This window comes from Phacochoerus africanus, chromosome 4 (genome assembly GCF_016906955.1).
Source record: "Phacochoerus africanus isolate WHEZ1 chromosome 4, ROS_Pafr_v1, whole genome shotgun sequence".
NCBI lineage: Eukaryota > Metazoa > Chordata > Mammalia > Artiodactyla > Suidae > Phacochoerus > Phacochoerus africanus.
In genome coordinates, this window is record NC_062547.1 from 131,081,847 (window position 1) to 131,092,288 (window position 10,442).

The following is a 10,442-nucleotide window of genomic DNA, read 5'->3' on the forward strand; positions in this document are numbered from 1 at the left end:
TATGGCAGCCTAAAGTGGGTAAGAGATTGGTAAAAGACCAGCTGGAAGAAGCCACTGGTCATCACCTCTGCCACCAAGAGAGAAAGCCAACAGAGAAAGGAAGAGCTGTGAATAAGAGATTGGTCTGCACCCTAGAGTGTTCAGTATGTGAGCCACTATCTTTGTTTAAACAGCTACGTTGAGACATAATTCAGATACCATACAATTCATCTACTTAAAGTGTCTAATTCAATGGATTGTAGTCCACTGACAGATGTGGGCAACCATCACCAGAGTCGATTTTAGAGTATTTTCATTACCTCAGAAAGAAACCCCATCACCTTTAGTTATATCTCCCCCTTCTCCCTTCCCCACCAGGTCTAAGCAACCATGACTCCTCTTTCTATCTCTATACAGAATTGCCTATCCTGGTTATTTCAAATAAAGGGAATCATATAATATATGGTATTTTCTGTCTTCTCACTTTGCATAAAGTTTTCAAGGTTAATTCATATTGTGGCATGTATCATTTCTTTCTGTGGTTAAATAATAATAATTTTGCATTTTAAGGAAGAGGAAACTGAGGGTTGAGAGACCAACCCAGGCCTCAACTTATTAAAGGGCATATCTGGGACCAGAACCTAGATCTTCTGATTCCTAGTCCAAAAACCCTTCATGTAATGTCATCCTGAGAAGTCTACCAGGCTTGACAGATGTGCTATCTTGATGTGCTAGCAGGAAGCATATGCAGGGCAGGGAAACACTGCCCTAAAGAATGACATAGAAGCAGGGTCTCAGAGAATGAGTCATAACTGAATTAAAAACTCAAGAGATTAAAATCTAGTGCCCACCCTAAGGAAAAATGATTACTTGTCAACCACAGAAACTTTTTTTTTTAAAAGTCATAATTCTGAAGAGTATGGAAAATAAAACCTCACCCCCCCCCAAATGGTTTGGATTATCTGTGGTAGATAATTTACACTGTCTTAGGAACTATATGAACTTTTTCAACTGCAAGGCCAACAGTGAAGGAGGCCGATTTGGCATTGCATTTTTAAAATAAACATAATTATAATGAAAGTTGAGGCAAAGGAAATTAAGTAGTGTGTGTGCTGTGCTTGGCTTGTATCTAAACACTGAGTTAGGACCAGTGAGGAAGGTCCCTTACTTGGCTTGAATGTTGAAAACGTTCTTTGTAATTGCTCTCCACTGTAGGTCATTATTTTTGTCTTTAAAAACTGTTTCAAACACGTTTTCACACTTCAGGCGGGCTATGACAAATATAATTGTACGCACTAATAATGTCAGAATAAAAGGAAGAATGGCTACAAAATTCTCCATCTTACTCTTGAGCCAACTCCAATAGCTCCACTTAAAAAAGATTAAGCATTTTCTTCTCATTCTTATTTATATGCTCATGGTGGATTGTGATGGAGAGTGAGTAGGCAGTGCTAATAGTGCTCTGTTTTGGTCTTAAAAATCTCCTGTTAAGAGCATGGTTCCAACTGGAAGGCCAGTCTCCTTGTGGCTTATCCAAAGGAGGAGAGGTAGTGATGGAGGTGGAGGGCTGTAATCTATTTTATAATAATTTGTGGGAGGGAGGGGTTAGGAAATTCCTCATTCCTTAGAATCCTTCCCTATTACAACCAAAAACATTTTCTAATGACTCATGTCCATATGAGAACTAAAGATCCCATTTATGATTATAAACATAATTATTTTGTGTTATAATCATTATTGCATATGAAGATTATGAAGAAGAAATTTTTTTTGTATTACTTAGAAATATGTGCACATATATATTCATCTATAAACCATTTATGATGATGGCAGAGAAGGGAGAGATAAAAATGTTAAACCCAAGTTGAAGGCCCCGCTGGCATTCAGAGGGACCACCTACTAAGTGAGAGGTCAAGTTCACAGCAGAAAGTTGAAGGAAAAAAGATAGCCCATGCTCAGTCCACAGACGGCAAATATAGTACATAATCCTTACCATCACTATCCTATGTCAGAGTGACAGCCAACTGATCAGGTGAAAAAAGCTTCCAAGAAGTCCTCCACACTGGAGTACTTTTGCAGCTTGCTGTCATCAGAGAGTTAGGAGGAGGACGGCCCTACTTCTGAGTGTCCGTCCTGAGGCCCAGCTACCTGCCACCGATCAGGAATTCCCTCTTTCAGCAGTCCGAGGGGAGGCAGCCAATCTTCCCAGAGCAATAGGTGGTCTTCTCCCTTTCCTTTTCTGTCATCTTTCTATTTTACAGGGCTGGAAAGAAAGAAGCATCTGTCTTTATTTTACTTAGGTCATTCTCCTCTTTCTCATGCCATAAAACGAAGAGTTTAAGCTTCTTATCCCCCCCCTTGTCTTAGGGCAGACCATTCCTGCACAGAATTCATTCTCGATGGATTTTGTTAAAATGAACTGAGTCTGCAACCCATTTTACTGTGCTTGTGGCTCTGTTTACATTACCCCAACAGTAGTGATGATGTAAGTTGGTTTTGTGGTAGTTTTTTTCCAATGAGTGTCTACCTCTCTGTTTTTGCTTTTGATGATCAGGAAGAAGTTATTTCTTGCCTGCTCTAACTGAGATCTTGAGTGTGAATTAAGTGTTTGGCCACCGAGAAATGTTCAGCTCAAGCAGTAGTGGCTGTTTTCTTGAAAGTTCACAAAAGCTGAGCCAAAATAAAGATCTCTGAAAAAATTTTCAATGCCAGTTTATATAAAAAAGTAAATGCAAATATTTATCTGAGAAAAATATTCTCTCTAGTGCAAATTCAAAGAAAGACAAATTAAAGCGAATTTAAGGTATCATTTACAACTACTAAATTAGGAAATACCTGAACATGAAGATCAAATATGCTAAGGTGTTTGTAGCGAATCAGATTTGTTTTTACAGCTGTCTTGGGAAGCAGTAGGACAATAACCATTGTCTACCAATAGGATCTTAGCACAATTCCACAATGGACATGGTGGCCCTGAATACAAAAATGTGTATGTTGTAATCTTTGCTCCTGTTTTTTTTTCCTGAAAGCATAATGGGAAAGAAATTAAAAATTGTATGTAAAGATATTAAGAATTTCTAGTGCTGGTAGTATTAGAGATTTGGTTACCTGACCTGAAAATCCTCCCACTATAAACATCTTGAATAGGTAAAATATAATACATGTAAGTAAAATAAATTAGTTACATGTATCAACATGACTAAATTTCAAAAATATGATAACAAAAAAGTTTTATATGACATTTAGTAAGATGACATTTAGGAAAAAAATGAAATGCTAAGTAATATTGCATATTGATTTTTGATTCATATATCTATTTTTAAAAGTATAAATTCAGTCCAGGAATAATACCAAATTTACATTATTGATTCCTCTTGGAGGATCTGTGAGTATTTTATCAAGAATGGGCCTCCTACTATATGTTTTTTTTTTGTTTTGCTTTTTTTTTAGGGCCACACCTGCAGCATATGGAGGTTCCCAGGCTAGGGGTCCAATCGGAGCTACAGCTGCTGGCCTACACCACAGCCACAGCAACGCCAGATCCAGCCATGTCTGCCACCTACACCACAGCTCACGGCAACACCTGATCCCGACCCACAGAGCAAGGCCAGGGATCAAGCCTGCATCCTCATGGATACTAGTAGGATTCCTTTGCACTGAGCCACAATGGAAACTCTTCCTTCCATATGTTTAAATTTTCTTTTTCTTAAAACAGATCTGCAAAAGTATGTCAAAAAACTGTTAAGATTTGACAAAAGAACATGCATGCTAGAAATACGATAAAAAGATATTTGCTCTAGTATTTAATGACAATTAGAAACATTCTAAATACTCAATAAATTTTAGAATTATTAGCTAAATCATGCCATTTAAATTTTATACAATATTATTTGGTCATTAGAAATGAACATTTGTGGAGTTCCCATCGTGGCACACCAGAAACAAATCTGACTAGGATTCCATCCCTGGCCTCGCTCAGTGGGTTGAGGATCTGATGTTGCTGTGAGCTGTGTGCAGGTCGCAGAAGTGGCTTGGATCCTGAGTTGCTGTGGTGTAGGTCAGCACGATTTGACGCCTAGCCTGGGAACCTCCATATGCACGGGTGCAGCTCTAAAAAGCAAAAAAAAAAAAAGCAATAAATGAAAGAAATGAACATTTGTAAGGCATACAGTGTAATCAGAATAAAGCTGAGCAGTTTTGTAAACAAAGCCTCCATGGAGTGAGTCATTCAAAGAAATGCCACTCTGAAATCTAAGAGAATCAATCTAGTAAAGCACAGTAAAAGCTCTTCAAGTTGTCTTTCTGTAAATCTTCTTCTTACTGTCTCAGAGGCTGCTTAACCACCTGGGAAGCCTCTCTTCCACATCCTCCACATGGTAAACATGACTCCAAGACCAGACCCACAGATTCTCTTTACACCCCTGCTTTCTCAGATTCTGAATATATATATATATAGGCTCCACCTGCAATATGTGGAAGTTCCCGGGCCAGGGATTGAACCCACACCACAGCAATGACCCGAGCCACTGCAGGGACACTGCCAGATCCTTAATCCACTGAGTCACAAGAGAACTCCCTAATTTTTTTTTCCTGTTGCCAGTAACTCTGAGCCCCTTCCAATATAATCTGCACAAGCATGTTCCAAAGCCTTTCATTCTTCCTCCTCATTCATTATCTCAATTCTGCTTATTAAAGATCCTGGAACTGAACTGGCAAAGAAGGAATTCTTAACTAGTAGAGGAAGGGGAGTGGCAATGAATACATCACATTAATAATTTATTTTTCCGGAGTTCCCATCGTGGCAAAGTGGTTAACGAATCCGACTAGGAACCATGAGGTTGCGGGTTTGATCCCTGCCCTTGCTCAGTGGGTTAAGGATCCAGTGTTGCCGTGAGCTGTGGTGTAGGTTGCAGACTCGGCTCGGATCCCTTGTTGCTGTGGCTCTGGCATAGGCTGGCGACTACAGCTCCAATTAGACCCCTAGCCTGGGAACCTCCACATGCCGTGTGAGTGGCCCTAAAAAATAAAAGGCAAAAAGACAAAAAAAAATTTATTTTTCCTGCTAGTAAAAACAAATGAAATGTTTACATATATTGTTAAGCAAATAAAGTTACACTATAAAATTCATGTTTACTATGACAACTATTGATTCAAACTGAAATGGTGCCTATTTCAAATAATAAGGTGGGCTAGGTATTTGCATCCACTTTCCCAATGGAAAAAAAAGTGAAAAATATATGCTAAAATATTAAAAAGTAATTTTTAAAAGAAAAAGCAGCAAAATGCTGAATAAAAAGGAATTATTGGACCCATATCTAAGTAAAGGTGGGGACCAAAAAAGTTCGAAACCACAGTGCCCCCAGAAGGCATTTTTCCATATCTGCTCAACATGAGTTTCAGTTCTAGGACCTCAAGAGGCACATGGGACAGCAGACAAGTTTATGGCACACTCCAGGTAGGGGTCTAGGAGAAGATCCTTAGAAAATGCAGGGAACCTTGGAGAGGTTCACACTGTCAAGTAAAGGTGATATGGAAGGTGATCTGTCCCAACTCCTGACTCAATGGGCCTATGAGGACAAGTGCTTCAGTAGACTGACAGAAAACAAACAGCCTATAACCAGGATTCGCAACCCAAATTGCAATATGTCCAAAAAACTCTATCTAGGAGTTCCCATTATGTCTCTGCAAGGATGTGGGTTCAGTCCCAGGTCTTGCTCAGTGGGTTAAGGATCCAGCGTTGCTGCAAGCTGCTGTGTAGGTCACAGAGGTGGCTCGGATCTGGTGTTGCCATGGCTGTGGTGTAAGCCTGCAGCTGCAGCTCTGATTTGACCCCTAGCCCAGGAACTTCCATATGCTGCAGGTGTGGCTGTGAAAAAAATAAAAGTACGATTTATGAGCCTAATTTATAATTATCCCAGGAATGTAATATGTAGAATCTAAAAAAAAAAAAAAACCCAAAAAACAAACAAACAAAAAACTCAAACAGAACAAAAAAACCAAGCTCATATCTACAGATTATTAGTGGTTGGTCAAAGTGAGAGGAGGGGTGTGGGGTGGGAGAAATGGATGAAGGGAGTCAAAAGGTAGGAAAAAAGCCCAAACACCTAATTAATATTTACGGTAACAGTTGAACCAGAAACAAAGGAGCCGAGGTGAGGTTTCTGTGGCTTTGCGTCTTGCGGGACTACAGACGTTGAGGTTACCTAATCTGTTCCTAAACATGGAGAGTCTGTGAGTGATTATGAGCAGAAGGGGCCCAGAGGGGAGGCGGGGGAGAAGTGTGGATCAGGTGTTAACAGCATTTTTTCCAAATGTTCTCCCTCCTGCTTTTCGAAATAACTTTAGTTTTGGAAAGCCCCTTGTCTGCTTTAAAGTAAACCAAGCTGCCTCCCTCAGGAGTGTACCCTGGCCAGGCCATAGGCTCTGTCCACTTTGATCCTGGTTCCAGGAAGGAAAAAACCCCCCAAAAGAGCTGGAATCTAAGGGCTGGCATCCAGTCCAGTGGAGACAGACACACTTCCAAAGACGTGAAAAAACCCACTTGATCTAAATCATTTTGCTTCCTGCCCAGGATGTGAACAAGGGTCCTTGTTCTCTGTGAGGGGTGTGCAGTATATTCTAGTAGAAGGTAAAAGCACTTTATATTATTTTGTTGTCTGTGGAAAATGAACTGTCACCTCCCAGATTATTACACAAGAATCTTATAGCCTTGGTGTCTGAGGAACACACCCAGGGGCAGAAACAGTTCACCAGCGACTGAACTAACACCAAAGTGTGGAAGAGAGCCATTCCAAGATGAAAGATGTTTCCTGGGGCCAAGTGAAGTGATGGAAAAATAAAACGCCAGACAAGTATGTACATAAATGTAGAAAGGGCACCTCTTCTCCAGCTTCATGCAGTACTCAGGCTTGATTTTGCAAAGTGCCTTTCATACCAACTGTGTCCAAAACCATTTTACAGTTAATAAAAAGCTCTGTATTAGCCATTTGTTCATATGCTGTAATAAATCATGGTGGAAGCAGAGGAAAAAATTACATCCTGGAGACGATACGGCTGTCAAGTGTCTGTGGGATGAAGCAAGTTGAAGATCTGGTGCTGAGGCACCGCAGAGCTGATGGCAATAGCTGACTCCAGTCTTCTGGGGTCTGAGGAGGCTCTGTCAAGCCAGGATAACTACTTTTTGAGCAATAACCACAAGATTGGCTTCTCAGTATTTCTCAGGCTCCTCCCACCTTTCTGTCCAATTTTCAAGGCAGAGATACCAAACCACACACAATTTGCCACTCATTAGTCGGTTTTAAGTTTAACAAAGTTGAGGATGAAGGCTGGAAGACAGATAAAAACAGTATAGATTGGGGCAGAAGAAGAAATTTAAATTTCGCCAAGATTCATTCTCAATATAGAGACACTTTCAGGCCCTGACAAGAGATTTTTAACAGTGAAACTCTGTAAAACAGAGTTTATTCTGGAAGCTGAAAAAGAAACTGCATTATAGCTTTTATAAGGTAGAAAAGTTTTCCCAGCTTTATATTGTTAAGAGCAACTTCTCTTTGGTGACTGGGAAATAGAAACAGTAGATGGCGATGTTGCCCTTATTTTGGGGGGAAATAGCTGCTTGGTAGGGGCTGACGAACTAAGACAAATACATTTAAAATCTGAGGTTAAAATGTTTCTGTTGTGTTAGAAAAGCACCCTTTGTACCCATTAGAAGCTAGAGAGTTTCTCTCAACTTTTTAATGAGCTTTTTATAGCTCTATTGAACTTGTGCTTTTATATTCCAAGTATGGCTATAGTAGTAGGTAGGAAAGGAATTTACACTAACCCCAGGCCATTTGCTCTGACCTCTTAATAGACTCATCAAAGCAAGCAGTCAGCAGCTGACAAAAATCTATCAAATCACCAGTTTTGAAAAAAGTACTCCAGATATTTGTTTGGAAGGAATAGTAGACAAATTGTAGAGTTGATACACTCTCCAACAGCAAATTTTGGGAACTATTTTAAAAAAGCAATGGCTATCATATTATTCACAAATATATCCACCATTTTTGGAGTGTTTGCTATGAGTCAGGCAGTCTGTTAAGAATTTTACATGTCTGCTATTATGTAATTCTCAGAAAAATCTGTAAGGAAGGTATCATTACTCCCACTTTACAGATGAGGCTTTCAGAAAGTTAAAGGATTTTTCCCAAGGTTTTACAGACAGTCACTGGATTGGTCAGAATTCAATTTTAAGCTTGTCTGACTTTTTACTAGCTCCCTTGAACTTTAAAAAGAATTTATCTCACACTTTTAAAGCCAGCCAAGATAAAGGCAAGATTTCTATTTTCAGAATGAACTTTATAATGTTATATATTGACAGAACACCATAAATGAGCTATAATGGAAAAAAATAAAAATCATTATATAAAAAAGCTGCCTATGAGATATGTAAATATATAAATTTTAGGAATGGGTAATAAAGAGGCCTGTGAGGTTGGAAAAAATACTTTTTTCTTGTTAGAACTTAACCTATCCTACCCTAAATAATCAGATCAAGTTTGTGTGTGGGTGTAGGTATGAGTAAGTATATGTATATGGCTTTTGGACTGAGAAATTTGCTTATTTTTTAATGATGATACTGCCAATTCGAAAGAGTTATGTAGTGCAAAAGTAAGTTCTCACAACCTGATATCTCATAAATCAGTAAAAATATTTCTCAACCATTCTACTCTTACATAAGAAGTTCATGTCAAGGAAGCACTTTTCCAACAGTCACACTAGGCAATAACTTTGTCTTGTTGTCAAAATACTATTTATCGTGAATCCATAATGATACCTAGTATTAGGATTTAGCATGCATCCCTTCCACCTTAAGGGTAACAACAGATAAGCCCACAATCAGTACAAGGAAGCTCATTCAGGGCCTCCACAGTACAGAATATATGAACCTCCTCTGTGAAGTCAAGGAACTTGTTTGAAGCGATCAGATCCTTCTGAAATGTCAACATGATAGTAAAGAATTTCTTGAGCATGCACTTGTGAAGTTAGTTACACTTCAGATATGCACAATGAGCAAAGTATAATAAAAGCCCTTTAAAAGTGGCCTTTGGAATATCTTGACTTTGAGGGCTTAGGTTGGAAGAATTGGAGAGGCAGGAAAAAAATGTACCAACCTAGTTCCCAGTAGGGGTTTGCTCATGCTTTTTAAGCACAGTCAAGGCCAATCAAACCACTCCACATTTCCTTTCATTTTCCTGAGGATGGTTTACCAGTCTTTACAGGAAAGTAGACAAATCTGGGTGAATACAGACCCCCACACCTGATAGAAGAGTCCAAGCCCACCCTTCAAGTTTGTAAGTTTGGGGGCAAGAGTACAAATGGAAGCCTGCACCATATGATCTATTTTTTTTTGTCTTTTGTCTTTGTTGTTGTTGTTGTTGCTATTTCTTGGGCCGCTCCCGCGGCATATGGAGGTTCCCAGGCTAGGGGTCCAATTGGAGCTGTAGCCACCAGCCTATGCCAGAGCCACAGCAACGCGGGATCCGAGCCGTGTCTGCAACCTACACCACAGCTCACGGCAACACCGGATCGTTAACCTACTGAGCAAGGGCAGGGACTGAACCCGCAACCTCATGGTTCCTAGTCGGATTCGTTAACCACTGCGCCACGACGGGAACTCCGATATGATCTATTTTAATGTTATAAATCAAGATAAAAGCTGTTGAATAAAATACGTTCTATCATTCAAGATGACAAGTATACCTTGCTAAGGCCCGGGAGGCGTCTGGATTTTCTTAGCCCTCAGGGTCCTGCCCTAGAGCACAGACAGGGAGAACCTACTTCTGGCTGCTTAGGAGACCTTATGTGTATTGCATGGACATCCCAGTCTGCATGTCCATGTTCTGTTCGGCTTTCTCATAAATAGCTTCTCCTTGCTTTCTGCCCCTGAGGCATTATGACCTTTGGAGGAAGGACCTAGAGAAGAAGCTACTGTGGGTTCTAGAAGCTGACTGGGGCCACTGAGGTGGGAAATTTGTGGACCATGTTTGAGTTGTGTGTGTGGCTTGAGGACCCTGAAGGCCATTCGCCCCGTGGAGCGGAGCACAGCCGAGGAAAGCCAGGGCAGGGCTCGCAAAGAACAGGGCCTGGCGGGGGCCCTCTTGCATGGTCCTAAATGCACTGAGTGTAAGATGCTCCATAATTAGTCAGAAGTATGTGTAAACATTAGCTTTCTCTGTAGAAAAGAAGGTCATGAGAGGAGACAGAAGACCAAGAGCAGGGGAAAAAGGCAGGAAGGAGAGTGAAGAGAATGCCTCTCAGCAGAGGCAGAAGGTGGGGTAACATAATGATAGTGCGTGGCTCAAGCAGAGGAGATCAGAGCTGAGCCAAGTAGTTTGAGGAAGAGTACTGACCCCAGAACTGTGGGCGCAGTATTTTAGAAATTAAAAAGTAAGTGCACCTTTTAGAAGGACTTTCATTAAAGA